This window comes from Lepeophtheirus salmonis, chromosome 2 (assembly GCF_016086655.4).
Source record: "Lepeophtheirus salmonis chromosome 2, UVic_Lsal_1.4, whole genome shotgun sequence".
NCBI classification, from domain to species: domain Eukaryota; kingdom Metazoa; phylum Arthropoda; class Copepoda; order Siphonostomatoida; family Caligidae; genus Lepeophtheirus; species Lepeophtheirus salmonis.
Window position 1 is genome coordinate 27,526,403 of NC_052132.2, and position 19,300 is coordinate 27,545,702.

At 32.4% G+C, this 19,300-nt stretch overlaps 1 long non-coding RNA gene across 1 annotated transcript; it reads right to left on the reverse strand.

The window, feature by feature from the left end:
- Positions 1 to 15,329: 15,329 nt before the first annotated feature.
- Positions 15,330 to 19,188, reverse strand: LOC121113512 (uncharacterized). The gene is made up of 3 exons (XR_005863068.2): positions 18,455 to 19,188; positions 15,442 to 18,398; positions 15,330 to 15,377 (listed from the first exon to the last, which is right to left on the reverse strand). It is a non-coding gene; the product is annotated as an uncharacterized lncRNA (long non-coding RNA).
- Positions 19,189 to 19,300: the final 112 nt, after the last annotated feature.

The following is a 19,300-nucleotide window of genomic DNA, read 5'->3' on the forward strand; positions in this document are numbered from 1 at the left end:
ACTGATTAAGTACCCTGTGGTCCAATGAACTGTAAACACTTACTAATTCAATAGTTAATTAAAGTTGATTGATTGAAATTAATTCATATTTTGATCTACTAAACTATAAACAATCAGTTACAAATTTAAGCTATATAGCTTATGAACGAGTCCAAAAATGAGACTTGAATGTGATCTACAAATTTATATTTACAAACTCCAAGCTGTTGGACTTCTCCAGGACCATCGCCTACACCGTCTGCATGTTCGATACGTTGGGAAGGAAGAAAGGCTCTGTCAAAAAGGCCAACCCGGATCCGGAAGATTTAAAGAAACACCCCAGGCAAATCCCTTCAAGTCCATGACAGCCCATGCAAGAGATCTTGGAGGTTCCCACAAGACTGTTCAGTGATCTATCAAAAAAAGTGGGTGAAAAAAGCCTTGTGAGGGTGGTGAGGTCACTTTTGACCCCATCAATCAAAGAAACTTATCTCATCCGTTGCAAGACTTTTTTGAATGAGTCTTTTTGACACTCCCCTTCCCCCTAGAGCCCTGACTACATCTTTTGGGTTCATGTCGAGTGGAAAAGCCTGTAGTGCTTGTCATCCAAGCACCAAGGCCCTCAAAGTCACTGTAAGCCAGCACTGGGACATCATTACAGATGACTACATCCACAGCGGATACCAAGCCTTCCTACCCCGCTTGTAAGCCATCATTGCGGCTAAGGACGGCTACATTAATGATTAAGAGAGTTCAGACACACATTTATTTATGTTATTAATTTTGTTGAAATTCCAGTGGTAATTAATAAATTATATCTTGTTGAAGTTCAAAATTCAGAGTGTTTAGATTTTAATGGACCACCGGTATACATTATAGTATTACAATTACTCTATCTGAACCAAGGAATTTTCTTTTGAAGTCCATATACATTAAGTGTATTTCCTTTTCTAGTAACGAGCATGACACGAATCTACGCACATTGAGTACAAGAGAATAAACTCTCCCAATCGCGGTGTTCATTGCGCAATGTAGTTCCTCTCCCTTTCTTAATTTTTTTCAAGATTGTTTTTATGTTGAAGAATTACATATATATTTAGAATTGATGTACGGAGAATAAATATATGTACATAAATTTTCATATTCAAATTATTTCTCATGTTTCCTACGTTCTCTAACATTGTACATATATTCACAATGATTGATATATACCTGTATGTTAAAAATACATAGAACTAAAATAATTGTACATATCTTTTCTGTCAACAACATTACTTAGTTTTGAATAAGCATAAATACCTACCAATGTATAGAGGAATTACATTAGAAATAATATAATATATTATATTGTAGAGATATATTATTCTTTAATATGAATTATTATTGTATTTTTCTATTTGCTCATGAATATTCTTCATATGTATATGTATTATTTTAAATATTTATTACTATTTAGATATGGATCTATCTATCTTGAGGATTTATTTATGAATATTTAGAATTTCATGGAAATCTATGTAAATATTCATGGAATAATTGTATTAATAGTTTGTCATTTGATTAATTATATCTACATATAATTAAGGACATGCCAGGCAATGTGCATCTCGTAAAAAAAAATAAGAATTTAAAATGAAGCCCATTTAAAAAAAACTTTTAATTAATCGCATACTATATGCAATTTATTTACATTATTTATTAAATTATTCAATTTTCCAATTGAAGTAATCTAGTAAGGAGCGGAGAACTTGTCCTCAAGTTGTATTTAAGTCTCATTATAACTGAAGAGTTAAAAGCTTTAAATTTGATTTTGGAGTGTAGTGTCCTATCGAATCGTCATTGAAACTTTTTTGAAAGGTTTTATTGACATACTAATAATATACATACATAAATATTAAACTTTGGGAAAAGAAAAAGTTCAAAAATCAACAGCTATTCACAGATAATTAAATTATTGGAAAACATTTCAAATATTATATTTTTTGGAGAAAAAACAAGGGCAAAAAAACTCAAAAGTGGGAGGAAGACAAGTTGGTAAACTTATTTTCAATGTAACCTCCGTCCATTCCAGACTGCAAAACATCTGGATCTAGTACGGTATACATAGGAAAATCTTGTGTCATCTCTCATGTCAATGTGGATGCCCTAAAGGCTGTCGTGGAAAGATAGTGGCAGACATTTCGGGAGAATACGTAAACATTTTCTTCTGAGTTTGCTCCCTACCTCTCTGTAATAAGTTTAATATTACAAGTAAAATGCCTACAAAATATAAAAAATATATTTAAACTAACTGTCCCCTAGTGTTAATAAGATTCTTATTTCTAGAGCAGAAACACGCATATTCTATCTTCCAAAATCATAACATATTAGGGAGTTGATTTAAAAAAATAAACATTAATCAATATCAGCATATATCTTGCTTCCGCCCTTTCTCACGCTCACTCATTTGCCCAGCCCTAATTATCTATAGATATGGGATTTGTGTAAGAGTGCGAGGAGAAGGCAGGAGCAGCCATATGATATTACTGTGTAAGACTCTTGTTAATATCAGCTGCCTTCTATGTATATAGTGCGTGGACAAAACATCGACCGTCAAAACGTCATCCGACAGAACGTCGACCCACAAAACGTCGAATGGACAAAACGTTGAATAGACAAAACGTCGACTGACAGAAGGTCCGACAGTAGCTACTCCAAATGGTGTTGCAATATATCCCATTCAGAAATTTCCCGCCTGAAACATAACCTATTTAAGCCACCACTAAGAACCACTCACAACCCCCGAAATGTTTGAGCTGTTTTCGGGTACAGCCTGGCCCCAAAATGGGATGAAACCCACTGCAACTATTTAAGTTTGTCCCACCTCCATTTAAACCTCGGAAGGGCCCCCGAAATTTGAGACTTTTTCGGGTTTCAGTTCATTTTGAGGGATGAAGTATAAAAGGGGGCTTGTGAGGGCACCTTTCTGTTAGTTTATGTAGGAGTGGTGTGGTAAATATCTCGGGCTGGAAATGTCTGTAATGAAATGTCGTAGAAACAGTTTTTCAATTTTGAAATGTATGTAATATTTTCGGGTCGTTTTGTCCATTCAACATTTTATCGGTCGACTTTTTGAGCTACTACCCATTTATGTATATATATTAACCCCCCATCTCCCCATGTGTGTGAAAATGAATTACTGTTATAAAGAGGAGAACCTTCTACATAGAATAAATTGCATATGTGTTGGAAAAATATTATAATTAAATTTAAATTCATATTTTGTTATGGATTTGAAAAACAATTTACAAAAAAGATAGGTGAGAATTCTTCTTTCAGAGGGAGATTTTAACACTTGCAAGGCATATTAAGTAATGAACAAAAATGAAAAGTCCATACAAAGTCGGTGAGATGGCTTGAGGTTATTTTTAGTTAGTAGCATTTCTTGGAAGAACATGCATCAACTTTCACAGCCAGATCGGTCTATTTCTTTCTGTTTGGAAGTCGTTTGAATAGAAAAAGTGGAGTGATTTTCAAAAAATGGAGGGGGAAAAAATAATTTCATGTACTAAGTAAACATTACTTTATGAAAGGCAAAACCCCTCAGGAGACTAAAAAGAAGCTTGACAAACATTATAGGGACTCTGCACCTTTAATTAGAACAGTTTATAAGTGGTTTCAAAAAATTTGGAGTGGTCATAGGACCACAAGTGACACTGAACGATCTGGACGCCCTGTTGAGGTTACTACTCCAGAAATCAAAGGTAAAATCCATGATATGGTGGTGTATGACAGAAGAGTGAAGGTATGCAGTAGGCATCTCGAATGAACGGGTACATAATATGTTGTATCATCATTAAGACATGTCAAAGTTATCCCGAAAGATGGGTGGTTCGGAAGGGATCAACAAACGAGGGCAGTGTATAAGCCTGAAAGGAGGAGACTATGTTGAAAAATTAAAAAGGTTTACCTCAAACACTAACTAGTTCTTATTTTTGCAAGGGCGTTTCAAACAACGCCCGTACACACTTGAGCCGTGTTTCCTTTTTTAATCGTTTTACTTGCTTTTTTCTTTACATGGATCCCTTCTTTACTTATCTTAGAGAGTTGCACATATTATAACATTTGATCAAACAAAAAAAGACTTGTAACACGCTAAATATGGATTGAGAGGCCTGTAACTCTTCAAAAGTTAGTTTTTTGATTCTCCAAAACCAGAAAAAATCCTTGTGCAGGTGGAAAAAAATAATAACCCAAAAACAGGACAGTCTAGAGTGTATGGCAGACCATATTTCACTTCTCTAATAGGACGGATCTTAATATTATTATGATGATTTAAAATGTATAATTATACTTAATGCACTCAAGTCTTTTTCAGTTATGAATAATAATTTATTCATAAATAGTTACATACATTTGTAATGTACATACTTACATTTAAAAGGATTTCTCTTTTTTTATTTAATCAACGTCATTAAGAGCAACGAAATATTAAACAAAATTACTTTTAAATTTTCATAAAGATGAATCCATTTTTCCGTCTTAAAACCACTAAATATGTATAATATAAGGTAATATGTACATATGTATGTATATTAGAAAAAACTATTTTTTTTAATAAAAAATATTAATATATAAAAAACATATTCCCTCTGGAGGTTGAATGTTTTCCGTTTTGTAAAATGTAGATTGTAGGTAAGTACGTATATATTATTATTTTAACGAATTTTTTTTTTTTCAAATTAACAATATATAAAACTATTTTTGATGAATATGTTGAATTTTTAAGAAAATGATATAGGGGTTCCGATTTATCAATCTAATATTGTATAGATCCTAAGGACTACAGGTAGTATTGTGGCCAGGGCTGCAAAGTCGGTACACAAAATGTCCGACTGCAACACACATTATTATTTTTTATAATATGCTTTGTAGCTTATATAAGTACTATTGAGTTATTTGAGCCTAGAGCATATAAATATAGATTTAATTTATAGCTATAGGTAATTATTATTAGTATAGTAAATAATTCTACTATGAATGAAGAAGATATTTGGAGTATAAGATATTTAACTAGATGAACAAAAAATGAAATGGATCAAAATGAATCTATTGCTAATACATTCATAAGTTTCTGAAAATAAACGATCTAACTATAACCGAGGAGGAACAACAATACAAACAATGCAATGTTCTTTTTTCTTCTCTGATGACATTGACATTTCATAAGTCTAAGTAATGAACTATCATGACTAATGGATATGCTCTACCCAACAGAATAGTTTAGACTATAGTGTTGTTCGAGAATTGTGATTGTGTAGACAGTAGAGCACATTTGAAATTTGTGAAGTAAACTTATAAATTAGTTAACTTAATAAGTTTAATAAATTAATAGTACTTAGTACACCCATAATTTATAACCATTTAGAAAATACTTTCGAACACTTAATGTAACTCTTAGATAATAACTATGTGTTATTTAGTAGATAGACAGATAATAAGGAACCGATCCTTAAAACTGTCATTCCTTTGTACTGTCAATTACTAGAACTGATTAAAAAAAGAAAAAGAAAGTTGAGTGAGGTCATCAACGACGCAACCTTTTAAGTATTAAAGGCCTGATATACAGGGCTGAACTGGACAGGACTGCATTCATCGGTCCTAAATAAGGAGTAACATAACAGTAACTTGGCTTATGCTACAGGAAGAGTCAGGGTGCCACTCCACTTTTCAAGTATATATATATTTTTTAAATCTTAGTTATGAAAAATGGCGGAACGAAACCGTGATACATAATTTCTTTTTCAGTTCGGTCTTAAGTAACTTTTTCTAGATCGATTTGGAGCGATATTTAATTGTTTTCAAATTTTTCGATCTCAATTTATAGAACGATTTTCTGCTCCATCCTGATTTATGAGTTCTACAAATATGGAATATGAAATACATATGGTAATATTGAAACCCACATGACGTCATCAATCATTCATAAATAGAATAGGTCATGACTGAATTTTAAATGAGTCCTTTCTTCTTTTTTTAGATCGAAAAATACCAATTTTTTCTGTGAAACCGAACTTCTTTAAAGAACCTAATCAGTTTGTTATACTAAAAACCCTAACAGTCTGAGACCAGTCTAGGATTTTCAAACCGAAAATCAAGTCTAATACATAGACGGGTTATAATAAATGGAGATTAATACATTGGGAGTGGATACGCACAGCTACTTAATTTTTTATACTTTCTTCTCGACTCCAGTGATCATCAACAATTCGACTCGTGTCAGTCCTTATTTATTTTCTCTCGTCGAGTCTTAGAACCGATCCTATCAGTCCTTGGGACGGGTGACTAGGACTGTCAGTACGAGAACTGATTAAAAGAGAATAAATAATGTTGAGGGATCTCAGGATTGAACTGGATTGAACTTTTCTAGTCAGTCTTAAATAAGGACCGACAAAACACTACTTCAAAGCTGTCATCGAATAGATAAATGAATACATAAGTAGAACAAATTGTATGGGTAATTCAATAAGACAATTGACCATTAAAGAGGGTTTTCTAGAAGAAGTGTAAGATGCGCAGAGAAACTTGTCGTAAACTTACTTAGAGAATAATAATAAGAGTGTTAAGACTTATATTTTGTAGATTTTTCCACCCCTTTTTTTATACATACAGACATAGAACATGGATCACACGATCCAAGATGATAATAGCAGCAATAATCATATCATTTTATTCCCCTCATTCTTCTTCCTCATAGTATCATTGTTTGTAGTATAAAAAGTGTAAAGTAATTTGGCCGTTTCGTCGTCGGACAGTCAATTTTTCTTTCTTACAAAAGAAATATATACAATACATACATATATATGATGGGGGAAGAAAGGGTAAGGGGGTCGGATCCCCGAGGGAATTTTTTCTCCTCTACTTCTTAACGAATTTTGAAAAAAATAAAATAAAAAGAAAGAACGAAACAGTGTAACAACTACTGAGTGAAGAGTATTATTATAACTTTCTTTTACTAGTCACTTATTATTAACCTATCATAATGATAGGTTGCGCGAGTCTTAAAGTTCCGTGGATTCTAATAGGAATTACAAATTCTTTGGTCATGAATTGTAAGAAGGAATTTATTCATGATTTTTGTTGTAGTTCTCTCATAAGATTAATTTGCTATCAAATATGAATGTAAAATATATCAAATTACGTAGTTTGTAACTATCCATGTAGTATTTGGGGTTGTATCAATCCATAAACTCTGTTATTTTAAGATGAAGATAAATTGTTTTTCTTTTTCTAAGATACCCTAATATTATACAATTATCTATTTGCTCTTATCCTGGTGTATGTCTTACCTTTTTCTTATGAAATATAACAATTATTACTTATATTATACCAACAATATATATATATATATAAACTGTATTTTTATCCTGTAATTTAATTAGTACGGGATGATAAACTTTCCCCCTACTTATTCTGCTGCTTATACCCTACCTCTGTCTCTCTTACTTTTTATTTTCCTGAGATGTTAATCCGAGCAATAATCTCGTGATATAAAAGGGGGAAGAAGAAAGACCATTAGTTAAGCTAATTTGAGTAATTTCTCATGGTAAAACCCCATATTATATATACATATATGAAGATACGTATTCATATCCATTATTTATTGAATAGATCAACGTTTATATAAACCGCATCAAACATACATTTTGATATATTTGGTTCTTTCGATAGAAAAAATTGATTGAATAGGAATACACTACTTAGAAGGGAAAATAGTTATTAAAGTAGACTCACAGTTTACAAGGTGTGCTCAAAAAGCAAGGTGACTTTTTGTATTTTTAGGGAAAAATATTTATTTATTCATTAAGATTTACGTTGTCCCTTCAAAGTAATATCCCTCAGATGCAATTCACTTGTGCCAATACTTTTTCGAATCATTGAAGCACTTCTCATATGCACTTTTCGGTATTCCAGTGATGCAGTCTTGATCTCCTCAATCGTTGCAAATCTCCGTCCTATCATAGGTTTCTTCAGTTTTGGGAACAAGAAAAAGTCACATGGGGCCAAATCTGATAAATATGGTGGCTGAGGCATGATGGCGGTGTTGTTTTTGTTCAAGAAATCTCTCACAAGCTAAGAGAAATGAACAAGGGCATTATCTTGATGCAAAAGCCATGAACTGTTTTTCTACCATTCCGAACGTTTTCTTCGTATAGCTTCTTAAAAGCGGCGGATGACTTCTAGATAATACTCCTTATTGACCTTAGAACCATATGGTAAGAGTTCCTGATGCACTACACTATGGTTGTTGAAAAAAAAAGTAAGCAAAACTTGAGCTTGGGCGTCCAGAGCGAGGCTAGTCATTAGCATCTTCCCAGCCATCTTGGAAGAGTTTGAACCACTCGTGAACACTTTTTTATTCAGCCTAGTTTCACCGTACGTCACTCTCAATATTTCAAGTGTTTTGGAGCCCTTAATTTCATTTTTGATACAAAATTTTATGCAAATACATTTTTTTTCAATGGGGAAACATTGCCAAACACGCAAAATGCTTCTAATCGTTATGCTTCTAACAAACATACTAAATATATTATATAGTGAACCCCTAAATAAATGTTTTTGGCACGTGTAATAACATAAAAATTGAGCATACCAAATGCACCTAGCCCCACGGTTAATAGAAATACAAAGTTATACCATAACGCGTGTTCGACTAATGTATGACTTCCACCACTCTTTTTAATATATACGTCATAATGTATGAGTGGTTGAGTGTTTTATTTTTCTTATCCAGCAAATTGAAAATTCTAGCAAATGTGACATCAATGACTCTGATTTGTCAAAATATGTCTGTTTTGCCCAGCAGTCAGTACGATACATTAAATTGAAAATTCTAGTCAGCCCGATTCCCTGATAATCTAACCTTGTATTTCTTTTAACCTTGCCTTGCCGAGAAATTTGAAAAGTCACCTAACTTTTAGAACATCCCACGTATGAGAAGTATCATTTATGCAGTTGCATAAAATTTGATCTAAAACGCCTGTCAACATTCTGTAGTTGCAACTCAGATAGGATTGTTTATTTTCTAAAGCTTCATAATTTTTGAAGAGAAAACATCTAAGCATAAAGTGATAACGAGTGTGCCGCTCATGAAAGACAGAAAGTCACAATGAGGGTTTGTTGTCAAATTATAATTGTAAGTTCTTGTTGGACTTGGAGTATAATTGAGGATCGACATCGGAGCAAAGTTGGACCCGGTTCAGATTCATCGGTTCTATCGGTTCTGGTCTAGGTTATTTTATTTCAACGGTTCGGTCTCGGTTCAGATTTATCAGTCTCTTTTTTCCTTTTTTTAAGTCTCAGTTTGGTAACAGGTACGCAAAATAAGGGGCGTTGCTATAATATTCGGCCCATGAAATGATAAGATAGGTACAACCCTTTTTGTACCTATCTTATATACAGAGTGCGTGGTGCCCCAAGCTCCAGAAGGGGCCCTGAAAACTAAGGGGTTGCTTACTCAATGGTTTTCAAAATGAGGGCAGGGAAAGAATAGGCTAGAGTCTACAAATATGTACATAGTAAACATGTTTCGTATAAAGGGGCTTCAGCTAAAAAAGTACTAGTGTAGGGGCCTTGGCATAGTAAAGTTTAGGATCCGCTTGAACTGCTAGACCGATAAGGGGCCAACTTTGCATCTGATTAATTCTAGCTTATATGTCGTTGCTATATAAGGAGTGGGATTTATGTGTATTTTCCTCTTCTCCCAGCTGCGTGCAGTTGATCTAATAAGAACACCATGACTGCTAAGCTGCTTTCCTAACATCATTCTTCAAATTGTCAGGATTACCATGTTAGTTTTTGCGGTTTCTATTATTTAGTATATTTTATACAAACCTTATCATTAAGTCAATACTCTTTTCCCAATTCATGATATCTTTTGACATTATACCGGCTGTGTTCAATGACTTTTTTATATGAATCCATTAAAATGGAATAGTTGTAAATGTTCAGTTGATTTAAAATGAAATTCATATTAAAAATAAGGGTGATTTGAATGTCGAAATGTTAGCACCTCCCCATCCCATGGTCACTAAACACATCACTGATATATTTGTGTTAGAGAGGTAACGCAAAAATGTACAGTTTATAATGTTGTTAGCTGTAGATATTTCTATTTCTTTTTCCCTTATCAGTGTTCTGAACGTTGATTGGTTGAATTAGAATTAACTCGTATTAAGTTCTAAGTATTTAACAAAAACAATTATTGAATAATAATTCCATACTTGGGAAGAATTAGTATATTAAATTAGCATTAGCATTATAAGTTTGAATTTTTTCCTCAATTGACTCTGCTCTCAAATAGCCAGTACAATTATAAAGAAATCTCTTTGTCGACAAACCTTACATATAGTCATTTTGCACGTCGTTACCTTTATCTATCACGCAACCTTTTCTCAAAAAGAAATAGGAAAAAGGCCCTATATAATCTGGTAGATAGCCAAATAAGTCATTCCTACCAATTGCAATTTATATCTTATGTACTCCCAGAATATCACTGTCGTATTATTTCTTCACCATTATATATGAACTAATATGTGTCATCGCGGATATCCCACATTTGATCAAGAGCCTACGAAATCACTAAATTAGATGACATGCGATAACAATAACTGCACATTATTTTAAAGAAATACAATCTTTCCTCTGATACTGTGGACATAGAAGCTGTTCAATCTTTAATTGCATATCAAGATCAAGTGTCATATAAACGTGATACATAATTGTCAAAGAAGTCTATTAACTCTGAACAATTTCAAAGAATGAAAGTGAACCTTGCCTCTCAACTTCTCACAACTTACGTCAGCGGAAAATTGAGTGTTCGTCTCTATTGGATCATTTGATACTAAAGATCTTAGAAAAACATGGTTTTGTGAACAAGTAGGGCTTTATTTTGACCTCACCACTTCCAGAAGACGCTCTGTTGCTCTCAGTATACGTTTAATGTCAAAATATAAAAATACCATGGATTTCCTTAATTCCTCTCGAGATCTTATTGAGAACTTATAAATTAATAGCTACTGGGTCGTGCCAAATGGATGTACAACTACTATAGATTAATTTTTCGAGCTATAGCGGTTGTTTTTTTTAAATTTCCAATATTTCACACGACAGCTGACCTTTTAAGCTTTTGAATGAGCTATTGCAATCGCCTCTATTATTTCTGTAAAAAAAATGGAATAAAAAAGAAATCAGATTGCATTTTTGATTTGCGCCGGTCACAGCAACCCTGAAATTTTCAAGATTGTTGGGATCGAGAGGTACACCGTCTACAGGGTCAGACATCTCATGAAAGAGGGGGAAAATCAAGCTCAATAGTGGAAGGCCAGGCAAACTGACACCAGAAGTGGTTAAAAAGGCGTTGGAGGCCAAGCTCACGATGCCCAAGGCCAAATTTCTCAAAAAGAAGTTAGTGGCTGCGGCCACAAAATGCTGCTAATTTGGTTCAAGACTGGGTACAGGTTGATGGAGGCCGACTACTTAGAGATCTTGAAGTTTAAGATACTCGTGTAGGTACTCAAGATCACCAACAAGTTGGGCAAGGCGTCCTACGTTTTCCAGCAGGATGGGCACCTGCCCACATAGCCAATATTGGCAAGCCTGGATGGAAGAGAACATGGAGTTTTGGCTTAAGAACTTCTGGTCTCCCAAAGCCCCAATCTAAATCCTTTGGATTACTGTATCTGGTGTCTAGTCGAGTCCAAAAACAGCAGATCACGCCACAGCAATGTCGCTGACCTGAAGTCCTTCGTGGAGAAAGAGTGGAAGCTCATGAGATTGCTTCGTCAATCCTGACAAATCTTTCCGATGAATTTATTACTTCTTGTCACACTGAAGCATTGGGTAAAATTGTAATTGTAAGCTACACTTTTAAAAGATATAGTTTAAACAAATTTATGATACAGAAAATAGATATATCATTAATATCCTTAACGATTAAACTCACAGTATCATTGTTATTTCTATGCAAATGACAAAAAAAACCCTAAAAATTAATCGTTTTTCGAGAATAATTGAACCTTTTAATACTTTAATTTAGCTAAAATTTGCTATATGTCTTGTCAATAATACCTTTTACCTCTAATTCTTACTTGTATTGATATTTTATTATTCTAAGAGTATGTACCGATTTTACCTATAAGTACCTTAGACAAAATTTGTACTCCTAATAAAGCAGTCATTATTGAAAATTCTTTCTCCGGTCTCTTGATCTCCGGTCGTATCTGTAGTATTTTAGGAACACTTCATCAAGTTTTCTTATCTAGCCAATATTCATTTTGAACTTTTTTAAAACACTGCCATAAATGAGCAACTCTACTATTCAACCTACAGGAGAAGTAAATAGTAATCACTTAAATAAGTATTACTACATATTAGAAATAAAACAGAAGTTATCCATAATTTGATATATTATGGATCAAACTTATTCTGGTTGTACAATAATGGAACTTAAGCGAGAACTCGTAAAACGAGGTACTAGGACTCATGGGAGAAAATTACTTCTGATTGGGCGTCTCTAATCATATGTTAGAAATGAGGATTTCGGAAGATCAGAAGTTCAGATTCCTTATCTGATTCCAATGACAAATTAGGAAAATTCATCTGAATTGAAAACTATTGTTTAATCTGACAAATCGTCTATTCCCCCTCATTTATCTATATTTTTAACAACAAAACGCCGTTAAAAAGCTTAGAATCTTAAAAATAGCCAAAAAAAACAAAAAACTTTATAGCCTTTTTCTGAAGGCTCTGAAGATGATAGAGTAAAACTACACCTAATGTAATTTAATACTTGTCAACGTTTCGGACAGGGTTATGTATTTTTCCTTAGAATAAACTAGAAACATAATCTATTAGCTGAAAACATAGTTTATAATATTTGAATCATGATTGTTCTCTAAAAAATTATAAAAGTTATTTTAAAACAAAAATATATAACCCTAATCATCTACGAAGGGTATATATTCTATATTTTTGATTGAGGTTACGTAAATCTTGAACATAATTCATATAAATGGTTATTTGTTACTTTTTATTTCAACCATCTCGTCTCCTCATTCCTGTTTAATCTCTTTTGGGTAGACAAATAACTACTATATATTTATACATGGACTTTAACCAAAACATAACCTGTAAATTAGGGCGAACCACTTCTCAAGCTACGTATTAGTATAAATAATTCTCATTTACCTACATTTCAATAAAATGAAATAAAAATTAGTTACAAGTATGAAAAATACTCAAGCTACATACTTAAATTCACAACTTATTAAAAAATTAATTAATAATACAATCAGTTATCATTAAATAAATATATATTTCAAAGCCAAATTAATATGATAGAGCTCATTTCTTCTCATATTTCAGCTTCTTTACCTAATCCGAAAAACTTTTTTTTTGCTGTTTTTATATGTCTCTTTCGGCTTTCATGAATTAAGTTATTAATCTCTTGACCAAAATGTTTGCTTTTGGTATTAAATAACTAAAATATAACTTGCTTCATATTTTGCAAACGGATGACCATTCTCACATTATCGATCAAGCACTAAAATAATCATTTTTTAAGTGCTGAATGAAGCTTTCAACAAAGAGATTTCGTGGGGTTGAAAGATTTATAGTATTCTTTATGTTCAATGGATTAAAAAATAGATCATACAATTTCCAGGGTTCCTGAATCAATATTAATAGTTCTTCTGACCATTTTATTAAGGATTCTCCCGAGATATGTTTCTTATATATACGAAAAATACAAGAATCATATACTCAAATGTTTTATTACATATAGTTATTATATTTATAAAATTATAGGTAATATTTTAAAGAGATATTACGGTACATTAAAGGCATTGAATTCAAATTTCTGGGATGAATTGAAATACCCGAGAGTGTTAAATGTAGTTTGAAAACTCCGTTCTATTCATTTGACTAAATTTGGCGCAATATTGTCTTAGAAATATAATTTCATAATTCTATAAATGTGGTGGTGAATTATGTCTACTTTAATTACAATTAGCGGTGTGCCTCCAAAGGATTAATCAGAATCATTTTTCATTGAAATTAACTACAATTTGTTGAAAATATATTCCATGTTCAATTTTGAGAAGAATTATTCTGGCTTCCTTTTGGGTTGACGTGCTACAACTATACAATTTTATTACAATGACTCAGTACTATTAAGAGTTGGTCATAAGTTATATATAACAGATTTTAATAATTAATTAAGACTTAATTCATCTATATTTACATATGGGATTAAGAGAAGATTGATATGATTGAACACAACGGATTTTAGTTCTGTGAAAATTAATATTGTAATGAAATTAATATGAAAGCGTTCTTGTTTTTTTACATTCAATTTAATTTAGCAATCTCATTTGGAGTATCCGACTTTTTTATGCCTCAAAAACTGTAGAGCTTCATTTAACAAGCACACTAGTGTATGGATGTATACTTTATAAGCCTGGCCCTACCTTATAATTGGAACGCTGAACGGAACAAAAATAATGGCTGAACAAAAAATTGAACGGAACCCCAAAATAGCGGAACACTTACTAGCCTGCCTTTGCACTACTTAATTAATTACTAATTATGTTAGTGTTGTCTGTGCTTCTTGATCTGGAACAACCAATTCATTAGTTTTTTATCATACTTTAATATAACTAAAGAGTTGAAGTTTATTTTTATTTAAACGCTTTATCTATGTCAAGTATTTTCCAATAACAATTTGTTGATAGTACGTATGTTTAGGTGTGGTGTTTGTAACCACTTTAGATTAAGAATGGACCATTCTTATAGTTATACATGTATGTACTATTACAATTCTAGAGTTGTCGGGATGGATCTGTTTATACAATATACATTTGCCATTGAACCTTTTATTTCTATCTCAGTGGAATCTAATGAGCTCCGATTAGTCTTTCATTTATTGATAGTTATATAATACAAAAAAGATCCCAAATAGATTCTACTTATAAAATTAATTAGGTATAAAAGAGCCACACTATTTTGATGACATTAAACAAGTTATATATTTTTTCTTTTGTGGAACTACCTACATGAAATGATACAACTAGAGTTTCCATGAATGAGAAGAGCATAATTAATCCTCAAAAAACTTTTATTACAAAACAGTAAACGAATAAATACTCCATAACTAACAGACAATATTAGTTTCTCGTTATATCAGTACTCAAATGTTCAGACTTGATAGTAAGGAAAGTACTTTCAAACTTTGTAGACGTTCTCTTGTTTAATTCATTTCTTAGCTCCATTTTTCATTGGACTTATCATCTAAAGGAAACCAACTAATATAAGAGTGTTAGTTTCCATTAACGGCTGAGGCCCACATGATGCAATAAATGCTAAAGGAGAAAATATTAAACATTTTCCAGGGGGAAAAAAAACCTCATACACTAAAATAGACACCTTTTTTATTTCGATGTCCTTGGCTTGAAGTTTTTTGCCATAATTCATTTTTTCATTTTCTATTTGAAGTCGAAGGGATTCGTGGGTCTCCTTATCTCTTTTGATCACTTCAGCTTGAAGGAATTCATAGGTTTCCAATGTTATTGTCTGTTCTAGAGCTGGAAGGGATTAATGGGCCTTCTCAGCTTTTTTGAGCTCTTGAACTCGAATGGATTTATGAGACACCCAAGCTTTTTTAATCTCTTGAGCTAAACGTAATTCGTGGATATCTTTAGTTTTTTGAGCGCTTCAACACGACGGAATTCATGTGTCCTCTCAGTTTTTAGGATCTTCCGTTCAAGTTCTTCCTTTTCCTTCACACATCTAACCAGAAAATCCACAAACTTAAAGTTTTCCTGTAGTTACAAACTCAAGGTATTTCATAATGAAGTTATCTGTACGGGGGAGTATTTCTTTGGACTGGGCAGCTATTTTTAGCTCACAATTTCAAGACTGGAAATAAATTATTAAAGCTAAGAATAATGAATATCATTAAAATCCTATTTTACCTAACAACAACACCGAGTAATATTCATTATGCTGAATATTTCTTTTCTTTTTTCAAATTTTTTCAAATCCTTATAAATAATCTTTATCCTGTTTTCTGATTAAATTTTTTCTTCCAGAGCGATATTTTTTTGAGCTTCTACTGCCGCCCCTGCATCTCCCCTGTAGTCTTAAAAAAATACATATAGTTATGAACAAATTCAAAAAGAGCTCATGAATCAAAGTTTTATTATCAGAACATTTGACAACAAAAAGGGTTGGAGAATGCACATCCTTTTTTAATGCCATCCCACTCACTAAATTTTTAGTTGCATCCCTCCAGAGAAGCTTGCAAAGTTGAAACGAAATCCTATAAGAGCCTCAATAGCTTCTGTCAGATTTCTTACATTTGATTTTATACACTGCTCTGGTTAGTGATGATGTTTAATAATGATATCATTCCTCTTGTATTTTTTAATATATGAAAACGTTACTGAAAAAAAAAAAAATCTCACCCAAATACATAAATACTCAAATGAATACTGATAAACTGTAACTGGCCGTTTTTGATGTTATAATTGCGTTATATTGCTAGAGCAATGTACTAATAAAGTTCCATTTGCATACATAGTAGATTCAAATTTATGAGTACTTTGTATATTTCACCCGGTCTGTAGTAAAATTGTCAAGCGTTGACAGGTCCACAGTTAGAAAATGGTTGAGGAACACTGTTGTAACAGACACCAAAATTAAGTTTAGATCGGTTATGTTATGCACAGTGTCTTAGAAAATGAAAGTCTGGTCAGCATGCACGCCATCTAAAGAGAAAAATATGAACTAATTACGTAAAACCCTAAGCTGATATAAATGAATCAAGTAAAACCGAATCAAATACTTAATTATTTACAAAATTAAATATATTTATAGAAAATAATATACAAATAAACTGAGGATTTACAAATTAAGAATCAATCTGCCCTATTTGTAAGCTTTTGCTCGCATTAACTGCAACTAAGACATTTGAGGCCGCTTCAAATTATATATTTTTATCTCTACAATAAAAGTCTAGCTTGCAATTAATATTTTTTTACAATTTTACCCAATGCTTGAGGGTGACAAGAAGTAATACATTCATTTGAAAGATTTGTTAGGATTGACGAAGATATCTCATGAATAGGATTGTTCATCGTACATATTCTTGGATTGTAGCTTTAAAATATATTGCTAGCTTTGAATAATCACTACAATAAATTAAAGAGTTTTCCCAAAAATACTTTTCTTTAGAAAGTAAATTTAAAGAAGAACAATTATTATAGTTCTTAGTATAATACTTTAAACATTGGAAACATGAAGACTTGATAGTTCTGCGAATGCAATAACCTTCCAATTGAGTTAAAAATAATTTTTGAGGTATTCGAGTTCAGGCAAACAAATAAAAAAAATTGGTTATAGTTCACTTCCACTTTTTTAGGAAGTTGTTGAGAGATATCCTCCAGATCAGTGAGGAACACGGAATCATCAAGTTGATAGCACTCAGTATCTTTCCCAGAGATGTACTGTGACAAAGTCACTAGTTTCAGACAGTTTTTAAAGTCCTTTACATTTGGTGTAGGATGTTTTTCTCTTATACAGGGGAACAAATTCTCAACGCATTCTTGAGTAAAGCAGCTACATAACAAGCAATCAAATTTATGACGTACTTAAAATCATGCCTTTTTGGATTGGGTTCCATCCATTATAGCCAATAATTTGTATGTTCTCAAAAATATTTCAGGGGGAATAAAGAAAATTCATGGTCACTTTATATTTTCACATTAAACTGAGAGCAACAGAGCGTCTTCTGGAAGTGGTGAGGTCAAAATAAAGCCCGACTTGTTCACAAAACCATGTCTTTCTAAGATATTTAGTATCAAATGATCCAGTAGAAACGAATATGAAATGTGCTTTAATTGTTATCGCATGCCATCTAATTTAGTGATTTCTTAGGGTCTTGATCAAATGTGGGATATCCGCGATGACACACATTAGTTCGTGGGATGAGAGAGGACTAGGAAAAGGGTTAAGGATATTGTCTTTCTTTAGCACTATTCCGAGCTCCCTCTTTATCTATATGGACCCATATCACTGGTTATCGACCCAACTTTCAGACCAATTATTGAAGCTGAAGTGATAATTTCTGCTTCAATTATAAAAGTAACTTTCTTCGGGTCGAATGAGTTTCTATTAAAATAGAATGCTACAACTTGTTTCCAACTAGTTTAAATAATTTTCAACATGAAACACAAAGCATGAGTTGTGAGGACATCATTTTCATTCATGGAGGAATATCCTTTTAGTGATTGTCCATCGAACACAAAGCCAGACTTTGTGGTCATTTCATCGAATACTGAAGAACAATGGTGTTGATAAGGAAGGAAACATCGAACTTTCTCCTTAAAATATAAAAAGACTGTAAACTATATATATTTTACATTAAATTTAAAACTACTTTCTATAAAGTAATTACGTCTTCTAAAGTACCAAGATCGAAGTCGAAAACTTACAACCGTCTTCTCAATGTCCTTAAACTTGGTAGAGGAAATCCTTTTCGAAGTAGCGTCTCGTATCCTGTGGTACCACAATCAGTTCGTAGCTGCAATGCTTTGAATGGTTTAATTGAGGCAATAACAATTATTTCCACTTCGTTGTGATACAGAATATGTCAGAAGCGGAGGTGGTTGGCTGTAGTGAGGCAAACCACTGAGAGGATTCGTGGAGTTTGGTTCGTAATCAATATCCAGCCGAGTTCTTCTGACACATCCTGGATCATGAAGAAGTGTAAATCATGCATGCTTACAATAATAATCTTTCATGTGGATTGATAATTGATAAAGGAAGGAGATTGTGGAAGTGTTTAGCCCTTCTTCCAATGGAATTGCTGGCGTGTTTGTTTATTTTTCTTACTATTTTTAAAAATATTCATAAATCCCTCGCAGCTCCCAGAAAATATAATTTTTGGAAAAAAAATTCAAATATTAAATTTTTTCGATTTTTTCCCAGCTTTTCACAACAAATTTAAAAGTACATATATTTCAAATATTAAATTATTTGGAAAAAAATTACTAGCTATACACAAAAATTGATTTTTCGAAAAAATTTCAGATATTACATTTTTAGTTCTTTGCTTTTCTACATAATTTCCCCAAATGACCTTTTTTAATAGAATATAAATGTGGCTAATATAAAGTTTGGAAATATAAAAACTTCAAGTGCGATACGCTGCCTCTAAACATGGATCAGTATGACTCAAACTTGATATTTCTTCATTTTCCCAACATTTCGTCAAATAAAAAGC